This window comes from Canis lupus, chromosome 1, assembly GCF_048164855.1.
Source record: "Canis lupus baileyi chromosome 1, mCanLup2.hap1, whole genome shotgun sequence".
In the NCBI taxonomy this organism is placed as follows: Eukaryota; Metazoa; Chordata; class Mammalia; order Carnivora; family Canidae; genus Canis; species Canis lupus.
The window spans coordinates 115,422,143-115,434,474 of NC_132838.1; the positions used below are offsets into that span (position 1 = coordinate 115,422,143).

The 12,332-nt window shown below is 49.1% G+C and overlaps 1 protein-coding gene across 7 annotated transcripts in view; it reads right to left on the reverse strand.

Annotated features, from left to right (window-relative positions):
- Positions 1-12,332, reverse strand: part of SIPA1L3 (signal induced proliferation associated 1 like 3) — a 235,052-nt gene that overhangs the window by 158,736 nt on the left and 63,984 nt on the right. The window contains exon 1 of one of the 7 annotated variants that reach the window (XM_072779633.1): positions 7,713-8,010. The exons of the other annotated variants lie outside the window; for them this stretch is intronic. The gene's annotated coding sequence lies outside the window, so the exon portion shown is untranslated. Of the gene's footprint in view, positions 1-7,712; positions 8,011-12,332 lie in introns of those variants that run through there. 7 annotated transcript variants of the gene reach the window in all.

Genomic DNA, 12,332 nt, shown 5'->3' on the forward strand with positions numbered 1-12,332 from the left:
TGCTGTTAAGATTCAATGAAATGACACAGGTAAGGGACTTAGAATAATGGCTGGTACTCACTGCTTGATATACTTACTGTCATTATTATGTTTGTTAAGTGGGAATCATCACTTAAAAGCTTTGCATGTAAAAAGCACTTAGTAGTATGCCTATTATGAAGTAGCTACTGTTTTTTATTATATTATTATAATTTTGTCTATTTCCTCGGCAAGAGTCAGTGAAGTGTGTATCTGGTGGAAGGGGTCACACCCTTAACAAAATGGATGCAGTGCCTGCCTTTATGGAGCTGATACCATGGAGAGGATGACAGGCCCCAAATATACCAACTGGGGAGTTCCGGGAAGAAGTGCAGTACACAGTCAGGGAAGTGATGTTTAAGGAGAGCTCTGAAAGAAGGGTCAGCATGGGCAGGTCAGAATTGGGTGGGGAGGGGGTTCCGGGGGGGGGTGCGGGGGGGAACAGGGAGAAGAGGAAGCACTCCTGGGGGCAGGGAACAAGTGCCACGAGCTGAGGAACTGAAAGCTGGCCAGGTGGCTGGAAGGCAGATGCAGAGAGATGTGCAGGATAAGGCCGGGGCAGGCACCAGGCGGGGGCTGTGGCCTGGTGGGTTGGCAGTTCCATAGGGTGCTGCTTCAGAAACATGGACACTGCATGGGACACACCTCATCCTCCAGTGGCCTAGGACTGAAATGACATTTTAGTGTCCCTACGGCCCAATCACCATCCTCAGGGTCTTGCTTAGATGACTCCCAGCTTAGAGGTCCTGGGAAGAGGACAGAGTAAGTACCCAGGAGAGGACAGGGTGAGCAATGACCCCATCCCTGCCTACAGCCGATCACCCCAGGGAGAGCACCTGCTTCAGCTGGGCCTGTCCTGGGAACCCCTTCCTGGTCCTGATGAATGAGCCAAGGGAGCCACAGGGAGGGATCTTCTCTTTCTGGGGTTGTGGTGGGCTTGGGCCTAGAGAACACAGGGCCGTTCTCTTTGGGAGCGTGTGCAGGTGGACAACTTGGGCTGTGGACGGCCAGCTTTCCCACCCGGTGGGAGGAAAGGCAGAGAGAGACACTAATATAAGGGAGTGGAATACAGCAGACACGGGGGGGGGGGGGGGGGGGAGCCGTGAGGAAAGAATCCTGACAGTGGCATTCGTGTTCCGCTCCCATCCTCGGGCTGGTGCCGCCCAGCCCAGCCCTCCCTCCGGTTCAGCCCATCCTCGGAGCTTCTGGGCGGGGACAGCCGGCTCGGTGAGCCCACCCTGGCCAGTGATTGGGTCAGGGGAGGTCACGTGACCCGCGCTAGCCCAATGAGCGCGCAGCTCTGATGCCCTACATAAAGGTGGGGGGCAGATTCCGCCCCCCCACCCCACCCCCAACAGGCAGTCTTAAACCTGGACCAGTGCTGACAGCCGGTCTGCAGCCTCCAGGGCAGCCAGGTTTGAGGATGACCCTTATCGGAGAGAGGGATGGAGGGACAGAAAGTGGGTCACTGGTGATGGCCCTGAGCTCCCGGCCCAACCGGCCCAGAAGCTGACCCCACCGCTGGGCTTTCCAGTTGCCTGAGCCGATCCTTCCCCGAGGGCTGATGGTGTTTCTGTTACTTGCGACCAAGTAACTGCCTAGTACACAGTCCTTCCTGAGGCTTTGCTTTCGTTCTTCTGGGCCATCCAGCACCCTCTGGTTACATTCTTTTTCACCTGTAGCCTTCAGGTGCTCTAAAGCAGTACAGCAATTTGGCCAATGACTTGAACTTGCCCCTGCCACAGTTTCCCCAGCTGTTAAATGGGGATAAGAATGATAAACACTTCACTAGGTTGTTAAGAGGATTAAAATGATATAAAGAATACCTCGTGCATTGTAAATTCTCAGCACATTACCAATTATTATTCTAAAGCACTGAAGGGTAACTGAAAGGTCTCAATCTCAGTAAGCAATTAGCTGCACCCCTCCCCTATCTTGTTTGCTGTTTCTTTGTTCAGGTCAGCAAGTTCTTTCTTTGCAAACAGTCCCAAAGAAGAGCCAGCCCAGTTTCTGTCAGGAGGATGGCAAATCTAGCCTCAGTGGGGGATCGGAATGAAAGAGATTTGACGCAACTTCTCCGGGTTAGCTGGGTGGTGGAGGAAGCCCTCATGAGCTCATTTCTCCATCAAATACAATCTGAGGTCTAAAGTTTCAAAACACAGGCTGGGGCACGCTGGCACCGTCCCACAAGAGGACAAAGAAAAGAGAAAAGAGCCTGGATGGAAGAGAAGCCGCGACACGGCAGGTTCCACAACTAACTCTGTCGGGAGGAGGCTCCCGGGCTGGCTTCCAGCCACATCCGCTCTCTGCACAGCTACGAGGCTGCAGGAAGAAGGGACCCCAGCACGTCTGTATTTACAGCTGGGAACTGGCACAGGCACGGGAAACTCGGAAATAAATTCAGTCAGGAAGTGAGAACTGGAAGATGCTTCCATAGCAACGCCCATCTGGAGCTCCCTGCCCGCAGCTGGAAACATTCAGAAGCGAGGCTTATCTAGAGATGTCCACCAAATTCACTTTTTCCATTTGCACCCGGAGTATGTTACTTGCACTTCACTTCCTTGGGGAGCCTCCGGGAAGCCCCTGTTCTATGGCTCAAAAAAAAAAAAAAAAAATCCTGTCCTTCTGAACATTTGGAACACAGGGCTGTTCTTGTGTCTTCTCCCTCTCTCTCTGGAGAGACAGACTGCCTTGTGTCTGCCTTGCTCACTGGTACCTGGTCCAGAACAGGTCTCTAATCCATGTTTACTGAATAAATAAATCAAATGTTTTGTTCTCAATTTTGTTGCTATTCATAACTTCAGCTGACACGTAAGCACCCATATGTTCATGGCAGTGAACTGAGATGTGTGACACCTCATGAGGTACTTACTACTCTTATGTTGGTTGTAAAAATGAGGTTCCTTCTCAAGGTCAGAGTCACAAAAGTAACGAGTTCTTTCAACTCGAGAGAAGGATGCAAGGCAGTGTGAATACTATGAGCAGGGCTAGGCAGGTGGAGGGATGGATAATTAGTAATCGGCTTTGATACTAAGAACTTTTTGGGTAGAAATTTTATAGAGCTGGAAATATACCTCATCAAGGAAGTTCGGAACACAGGCTTCTTGGGACACAAACATTAAACAGATGGCTGCATTCTGGGAGAATTCTATCCAACCTCCCCAGAAACCACAGCTCACACGATTCCCTATTTTTTTTTTTTTTTTTTAAGATTTTAGAGAGAGAGAGAGAGAGAGATGCGGAGGGGGAGAAGGGGAAGGGGCATAGGAAGAGGGAGAGAATCTCAAGCAGACTTTCTGCTCAGCGTGGAGCCCTATTCAGAGCTTGATCCCAGGACCCTGAGATCATGACCTGAACTGAAACCAAGAGATGGCCACCTAGCTGAGTTACCCAAGTGCCCTGTGATTCCTTAATTTTTAACATATTTTTTCTGTTTATGAAAGGAGTATATGTTTATGTATATATAAGCATATTGAAAAACTTGGAAAATAAAGAAATGTGCAAAAAAGAATATAGTTATCCATAATCTCCCCACCAAAGGATAAATCTCCCTACTGTAAAGATGTTGGTTTATTTCCTTCCAGTCTTTTTTTCTAGTGTGAGTGGTGTGTGTAAGAGAAGTGGAGAGATTTTTTTCTCTTTGAAGTCTCCCATCAGCGGTCCTGGTGGCTCAGTGGTTTAGTGCCACCTTTGGCCCAGGGTGTGATCCTGGAGACCCGGGATCGAGTCCCGCATCAGGCTCCCTGCATGGAGCCTGCTTCTCTCTCTGCCTGTCTCTGCCTCTCTCTCTGTGTGTCTCTCATGAATAAATAAATAAAATCTTAAAAAAAAAAAGTCTCCCACCTGCTTTAACTATGAGATTTTAAAACATCAAATGAAAAATAATATTTTTATTTTTATTTTATTTTATTTTATTTTTTTAAAGATTTTATTTATTTATTCATGATAGTCACAGAGAGAGAGAGAGAGAGGCAGAGACACAGGCAGAGAGAGAAGCGGGCTCCATGCAGGGAGCCCGATGTGGGATTCGATCCCGGGTCTCCAGGATCGCGCCCTGGGCCAAAGGCAGGCGCCAAACCGCTGCGCCACCCAGGGATCCCGAAAAATAATATTTTTAAATGGCAGTTATACCTATCTCCCTAAACTACAGACTTGGGGAGGAAGGAGCCTTTGCTGTTCCTCTCTTCCAATTTCTGTTTCCACCTGAACCCTACTGCAGACCAGCAGTTTTCCATCCTAGCTGGGCCTGACCATGACAGTCACTGCCATGGTCAGGATTAAATTAGCTACTTTCATGGAAGAGGCCATTTAAAATATCTGACAAACTTTCTCTAATTTAATCCTTACAATCCTACAAGGCAGGTATCATCATGTTACAGATGAGGAAACTGAGACAAAAAAGGATAAGTGACTGGGGCACCTGGGTGGCTCAGTCTTAAGGTTAAGCATCTGTCTTTGGCTCAAGTCATGATCCTAGGGCCCTGGGATCAAGTCCCAGGTTGGGTTCCTTACTCAGCAGGGAATCTGCTTCTCCCTCTCCTTTTGCCCCTCCCCATTGCCTGTGTGCTCCCCGCTCTCTCTCAAATAGATAAAATCTTAAAAAAAAAAAAAAAAAGTTATGTGACTTCCCCCAAGGTCACCTGGCTGTTACATGGTAATGATGGGATTTGAACCCAGGCCACATATGGCTCCAGGTGTCCCCCTTTCCCTGGTCCACACTGCTCAAGACCTTGGCAACAATGACACCAACTATGAGCTTCAGGGCAAGGTTCCCAATGTCCCTATTGCCAAATGTGTCATCATGATTATTCACACTTCTCTCCAGACTAATTTTGTTTCCTAAAGGAAATGAGAAATTGCTGAAATTCAGCATAAGTGAGACGGCCGGAAGCTATAGTTGACCACATCCACATGTGGGTCTCCTGTGGGGCTGCATAAGAAACATTCTTAAATGATGACCTTTCTTGAGAGTCCAGGGTCAGTTCCGGGGTCATTCACCCTCCAATGCTGAGACCCCACCCAGCACCAGATGGGATGTGAAGGCCCCTCCCTAACTTCCCAGTCGCCAGCGGGATGGAGAACAAATCTAGCTGGAAAACTCACAGCCTGAGTCAATCTGGAGAAGGGGCTGGGGGCAAAGCCTGTTTGGCAGGGCTGGGCAAGGCCTGCTCTTGTGTGTTCAGAGGCCTAGTGGGGCTAGAATCAATATCCAGTTACTGCGGAGGCTCAGCCAGTTCTGTTTTTTGCCACCAGCACACAGATCCTTGGGACAAAAGCAGCTCGTGACTCCCTCCACCCAGTGGCAGAACCACACCCGCCTGGGGCGGGGGTGGGAGGAGTGGGGGGTGGTTTCCAGGAGTTAATCACTAGGGAGTCTGTCTCCCCTCCAGGGATGGAAGAGAAAACGTCTATTTCAGAAAAAGGTCACCGCATGTCCAGTTCAGATGAGAAACTGCTGCTCTGGGCCTGAAAGCCACTATCCTTCTAGCGGCTGAGCCCAAAGATCTCCCCACAAGGGGGTTCCATGGCGGGGGGTATGCACTTGGGGGGCTACAAGACTGTTTATCCAATGGGCCCTCCAACTACCTATGTGCAGCAGGAATTAAGTAGCTGTTTACCACTACTGAATTTTAGGCTCTATGTTTTGTGTGTGTGTGTGTGTGTGTGTGTGTGTGTGTGTGTGTCCCCGCACGCGCGCACGAGCGCATGTGTGTTGAGAGACTGAGTGGGGCTGGGTTGGTTTTGTTAACATTCAAAGAAAAGGGTAGAGGGAAAGGTACAGTGAACTCCCATGTATTCCAACCCAGATTCAGTAATTTTCAAGATCTTGCCACACCAGCTTCTTCTATTCCTTATCTATTCCTCCCCTCTTCCTTCTTGCTGAAGTATATCCCAGACATCATGGCATTTTACATGTGTCAGTTAGCAACTCTGAAAAATATGGACATTTTCTTATGTGTCTTAACTGAGCAAGAGAAAAATGGATTTCTTTTTTCCCGAGAAATAAGACCCTCGAGAAGTAGTGACAAAGGAGTAGGGAGGAAATGGGTCATATTACCTTCTACCGATGGGAGTGATGGCTTTCTGGAGGGCCACCTGGCAATACAAACCCAAAAACGTTTAACAACCTCTGTGTGCCTTCTGACTCAGCTTTTCCATTCGTGAACTCATCCTATATATATATATATATATATATATATATATATATATATATATATATATATATATATATGCTGATGTCTACCATGTAGCTGGCAGTGTCCTGAGCACTTTGCTCCCTGGTTCAGTTGTGAAAATGGATGCACAGAGAGGTAAAGCTGTTTGCCCAGGGTCATACCACTCTGATGTGCCAGAGCTGATATCCGAACCCGAGCCATCTCGCTTTAAGTGGCAATACCAGGTCCTGGGCAAAGTAGCATCTTAGGCCTTCCACATGGGAGGCCATTGCTCTATGTTCCAGGGAGCACTCTCTACCCACCCTGGTGAATGCTTATTATGTGCAATCTGCCCCAGACCCTATGTATGATGTGGGGATGACCACAGTGGCCCCATTTTTCAGATTAGGAAACTAAAGTACAGAGGTTGAAGGCAGGTACCACCAGGTACGTGCTGGTGGACGGGTGTTGTGTGCCTAGCATCTCTACTTTATTGTTCAGGAGGTATGTCTCCACCATGCTGCTCCACCATCCTGGCAAGGCTGTGGTTCTCTGTGTTCATCCTTCACCCACCTTCAGACACCACAGACACCACCTTCAGGGATGGGAACGTGACCTACTGCTACAGACTGAATGTTTGTGTCCCCCACAAAACTTCTATGTGGGAAATTAATCTCCAATGTGATGGTATTATGATGTGGGACCTTCAGAAAGTGACTCGGTCAATCTCATTCATGCCCTTATAAAGGAGGTCCCAGAGAGCTCCCTTGCCCCTTCTGCCATGTGTGAGGACACAGCAGAAAGACAGTCATCCATGAACCCGGAGAAGCTGGCCCTGACCAGACAACAATTCTGTCGACATCTTGATCCTGGACTCCCCAGGTTCCAAGATACTGAGTAAGAGATTTCTAGGTTTATAAGCTACCCAATTTATGGTAAGTTTGTTAGAGCAGGCTGAATGGACTGAGACACCCAACCAGTCTTCCGTAGGGCTTGTATAAAGATGCTGAAGACGGGATCCCTGGGTGGTGCAGTGCTTTGGCATCTGCCTTTGGCCCAGGGCGCGATCCTGGAGACCCAGGATCAAATCCCACGTCGGGCTCCCAGTGCATGGAGCCTGCTTCTCCCTCTGCCCGTGTCTCTGCCTCTCTCTCTCTCTCTCTCTCTCTCTCTCTGTGACTATCATAAATAAATAAAAATTAAAAAAAAAAAAAGAAGATGCTGAAGACAAGAAATCCTCTTTCCTCTGAGTTTATAAATCAGGAGGATTTGCACTTTAACCCTCCCTGTCTGGACAGTGAAGCCAACTGGAGCAACAGAGAGAAACACAGACCCAGTGACATGTTTGAGCCTCCTACCGGGGCTCGGACTGAAGCTCCCCTCCTCCAGGCTTCTCAGTGACATAAGACGAATTCATCTTACATCCCAAAGAGCCTTGATTAGTCTACCCAGCATGCACTGTCCCACTGCCCGCTTTCATTCATTCTGGAGCCACCCTCCTCATGCAACTTCCCTGTACCTGCCAGAAGTCCTACTTACCCTTCAAAGGCCAGCACAATAGCTGAGCGTGATTCTCTACACTCTTTTCTCTCCTCTCCAGCTCACTCTCCCCGACCGTGCCTGAGCAGGATCTCTGTCCTCTGTGTTGCCACAGCACTTGGTGCTCGCCTCTCTTTGCCCTGCATTGTGGCTGTCTGGGTGTCCCCTGCCAGGAAGGCAGTACTGGACAAGGGTTAATGCTGCAGGCTCCGCAGGAGGAAAGATGTGAGTTCACATCCTTGCTCTGCCACTACAAGACCTAGTAAAGCCATCTTCTTAGCACTCTGATCCTTGATTTTCTTCATATACAGAGGGAGGTAGTAATAGTATCCCCCCGACAGCACTTAGTTGTGTAGCTTATGGTCACTCCTGACCCTTGTCACTTGCTGCTTCTAACTACAGAGACACCCACTTTCCCAGCCTCCCTCGTAACCAGGGGCAATCACTGGCTCCTTTATGGCCAATAAAAGATAAAGCGAGGTCTGCTGGGGTTAGGAATGTTTATGAGAACATGTTCCCTTTGGAAAGGAAAGACACAGGAAGAGAAAGCCTTTTCCCCTGCCACTCTCCCCTGCCGGGCATGCTGTGTGTAAGGATGTGACCATAAAGCTAGGGCAGCCATCCTATGACTACACAATGACCGACCATCGGGATGAAACGGATGCACACGAGGGCAGTGAGATAGAGAAAGCATCCAGTTCTCAAAGGTGTCACTGAGCCTCTATACTGACCATGCAGCTTGTTTCCTTCACACTCTGCAGTGAGAGAATTTGTAGTTTCCATCGCTTAGCCAAGAATCACTCGGCATCTTGTTACCTGCAGCCCAATGCGTCCCAACCAGCAGATCATCTCACAGAGTAAGGGGGGTTCAATGCCATCGGGCACGCTGAGTGCCTAGCATGTTGTTGGCACTCACTCAGTGTTGGTTAAAGATTGTTGACACTATCAAGGTTAGCGGCTTAAGGCCATTCCACAGTGTCTACACCCACTGCAGAGAGAGAAGGTGCCAGCATCAAATACTTGGCACGTTTTATCCCCTGCCCTGTCCCCTGACAGAAGGGATCACAGCTGCCAGAGCTGGTGCTCCACTCTGGGGTGGCCACAGCTGGTCTACAGGGGGGTGAAAGAGCAGAGCCTCGGAGATGGGCAAAGGGGGGGACCAACGGCTCAGCAACCTCTCCAGGGAGCTGCATGCAGCCTTTCCACTGCCAAACAAGGAGAGTAAAGCCCAGCTCAGCCCTGTTTTTTTCCTACCATCACGTGTCTCAGCTGCTAGGATCTATACGTACTGGTACCATTTTTGCCATGTCTATCCCCAGACCACCTGTACTCTTACTTACTTTGCATTTTTCTTTAACTGTATTCACTTTTATTTTGGCTTACATACCAGTGTTAGCCTCACCCAAAGCAGAAATAGCCACGGAGCACTGGATTTGATGTGCTATTGAAATTCTTTTCCTGTTACGCATTAAAATAAAAGTACAACTATTAAAGTGTTTATTCATACACCACCTCAAATTATCTAGTGGTATGATCTGACCTTGGGAAACCTGCCCCTGTGGCAGTAAGACATCATTCCTAGTCAGCATGCTCTTCCTACCCCCTTCCTCTGCACATTCTTTCATTTACGTTCTAGAAACACAAAAGCTTGAATGCCAGCTCTAAATAACCCTTCCAGAGGCTGAGATCTCTCCCCAACTCCCTCATCAGGGCTCTGCTCCCCTGGAACATATCCATGGTTTATACTTGCTACCTACATTGTCTTCTAGGAAGGGTTAATGATAACAGCAGTAAAGCCAACATGAAACTTTCTCTGCGCTGGGTGCCACTTGAAGGGCTTTACATAGATTAACATGATCTTCATGATCTTCAAATGGTACCAAGTGAAGCAGGTGGTATAACCCCCACTTCATAGATAAGGGAACTGAGGCTCAGATGGAATTAAGTCACTTGCTCAAGGTCCCATCATTCGGATGTGACACGCCAGGGTGAAATCCAGGTGACTGACTCTTTGCTACTCTGCTGTCCCTACAACAGCCAGCACGACCAAGCTCAGTGCTGACGAACACTGAGAGTGAGCGAGTCTGAGGAACTCACCTAAAGTCAAGTAGCTGGGGACACCTGGACACAGGTCTGCCAATTCTCATGCTCACTCTCACCCTGCAAAACTGCCCACGGAGCCTGCTTATAGCACAGCCTGAATGGAACCTTCCTTTACTCCTGGACATCATGGTACACCTCCATCCCCTGGCTTCCTCACTGTCCCCTCTGAGTTCACGTTACTCAGGTCTGAGAGGCCAACTCTCCTCTGAAGAGGAAAAGAGTCCTTGATACGCTCAGAGCCTCACGTCACCATCCCTCACGTCCAGAGGCGGGGCTGGCTGACCAAACAGTTTCTAAAAGTAGTTTTCTAAAACCAACCCATTCATGACATTATTCTGTGTGGAAGGTTTCTCCTCACCTGGCTGCTGGCCTCATCCCCACATTCTTAATGACCATCATCATGACAGTCAATGCTTATGGGGCTTACCAGGAGTGTCCGGCCATGTGCTAACGTGTGCTAGATGCTTCACAAGTACTGACTCACTGAATGCCGGCAGCATCCTTACAAGGAGGGGACTAATAGTATCTTTATTTTAGGATCAGGAAATGCAGCCGCATAGAGTCTAACTCCAGTGGCCCAAGGCCAATGAGCTGGGTGGGACTGGTGGTTCCAGAGGCCCTGCCTTATCCACTTGGTGACACTACCTCCCACAACATAATCTTTCCCGTGTACTGAGTACTCACGGGATGCCAAGTTCTGGACTAAACACTTTACATAAAATGACCTCAGTGAATTAACACCACCACTCCCATACACGTATACCTCGATGAAGTAGGTATTTTAAAAACAAAGCGCCTGAAGCCCAAGAGAGGTGAAGTCACCTGCCCAAGGTCACACAGCTATAGCCCAGGGTACAGCCAGGACACGGTTCCTAACTACAGTGTGACTCCACAGCCATTAGCTGTAAGGCTCCATAGCCTCAGACCCAAACTTGGCCCTAAATCTCCCTATTTGCAGCTAGGTCCTCAGAGAAATCAATCTCTAGCTCCCAGAAAACAGGGAAGACCATCCTCTCAGTAACAGGGTATCAGAGTATAGGACAGAGCTCAGCAGCTGCACTCCTCCTCGTAATACTGCTCTGCACAGTCCCCAGGAAGCTGCTAGTACCTCCCCCTTCTCAGCAATGAACCCACTGAACTCATGGGCAGGGGGGCTCCAGGAGCCAGGCCAGGTCTTTCCAGGGTAATGATAACTGACCAGAGACACTCTCTCCTCCTAGTCCTGCTGTTAGGTGTTTCTCTACGGCCTTAGCTCTGGGGGTGTGAGGAGGTACTTCTTCCTTGAAGGTGTCCCACTGGGACTCTTCGCCTTCCTGAACCAGCAGGGCTGCCTTCCTCTCTGGTCTCAGACAGATCAACCGGAGAGCAACCTTGGTCGTGTCCAAATGCCTGATGTGTTCACAGAGTGCGTAAAAGTGAAAACCCTAAAGACACGACAGCCCAGGTTCGAATCTCAGCTTTGCCATTTAGGATCTCAGATAAGTTATCTCCCCTCTCTGTGCCTCATCTGGAAAAGGGGGATAACAATATATCAAGGTTATAGCGTGGTTGTGGGAATTTAAAACACTTAGAATAGGGCCTGGCACTCAGAGCTATGTAAATGTGTTAGTGTGCATGACCCAATAAAACATACTCCCACTCCTCCTTCGGTGGGCAGAGATGTCCCTGGGCCTCTAAGACCCTGCAATCACCCACCAGCTACATATCAAAGGAGAGCAGACTCTCTTAAAAGACCTGCAGGCTTGCCAATGGCAAAGGGCACAGCAGCCTACATTTGGTGCAGGGTTCTTGGTTCCTGCTGACCAGTGGTGAGACAGCAGTAATTAGAGTCCACTTGCAATTATTTGGCTTGTTTGGCTGTGTGTATGTTTATTTTTCATTCCCACCCCCAATCAGAACAGAAAGTGCCAGGAAGGCAAGCTAGTGTTTCCAGACCCCCATGACTTAGCAAGAAATGGAATTCAATAAATGTTCCCTCCATGACCAGGGTCTTCTGTGAAGTGAATCCCACTCACCACCCCTACCCCTGCTCCCCCAGCACCGACTGTCTCAATTTGCTACTTTCCCCTCACATGCCAGGCCCAAGGCAGTGCCCACCACACAAGAGGCCCTAGAAGAGATATCCAGTGACTGAATGAGGTTCTCGGATCTATTTAACAAGAGCACCTACCACCTACCAGGCCTAAGAGACCAAAAAAGATGCCTCTCTCCCTGATCCCAGGCAGCCAGTGATCTAGTCCATCTGGTCGCAGAGATCAAGATGTGGTATAAAATGACTCCGAAACACTCCAGGGTGGCTCAGCAGCCAAAAGAGAGGAGGGGCAAGGGGAGGGTCAGAAACAGGAGCCGACACCACTCCAGAATTCTGCAGAGTATACACTAGAGAAGGTGCCTCCCTGACCCTACCATACAGAACCCTAAGTAAACATATGAGCTCCCCTTGTGCAGACAACACCAGGCCAAACAAAAGGCCAGGTGGGTGGCCTACATGGTTGTCTTTCTAAGCAACATCAACAA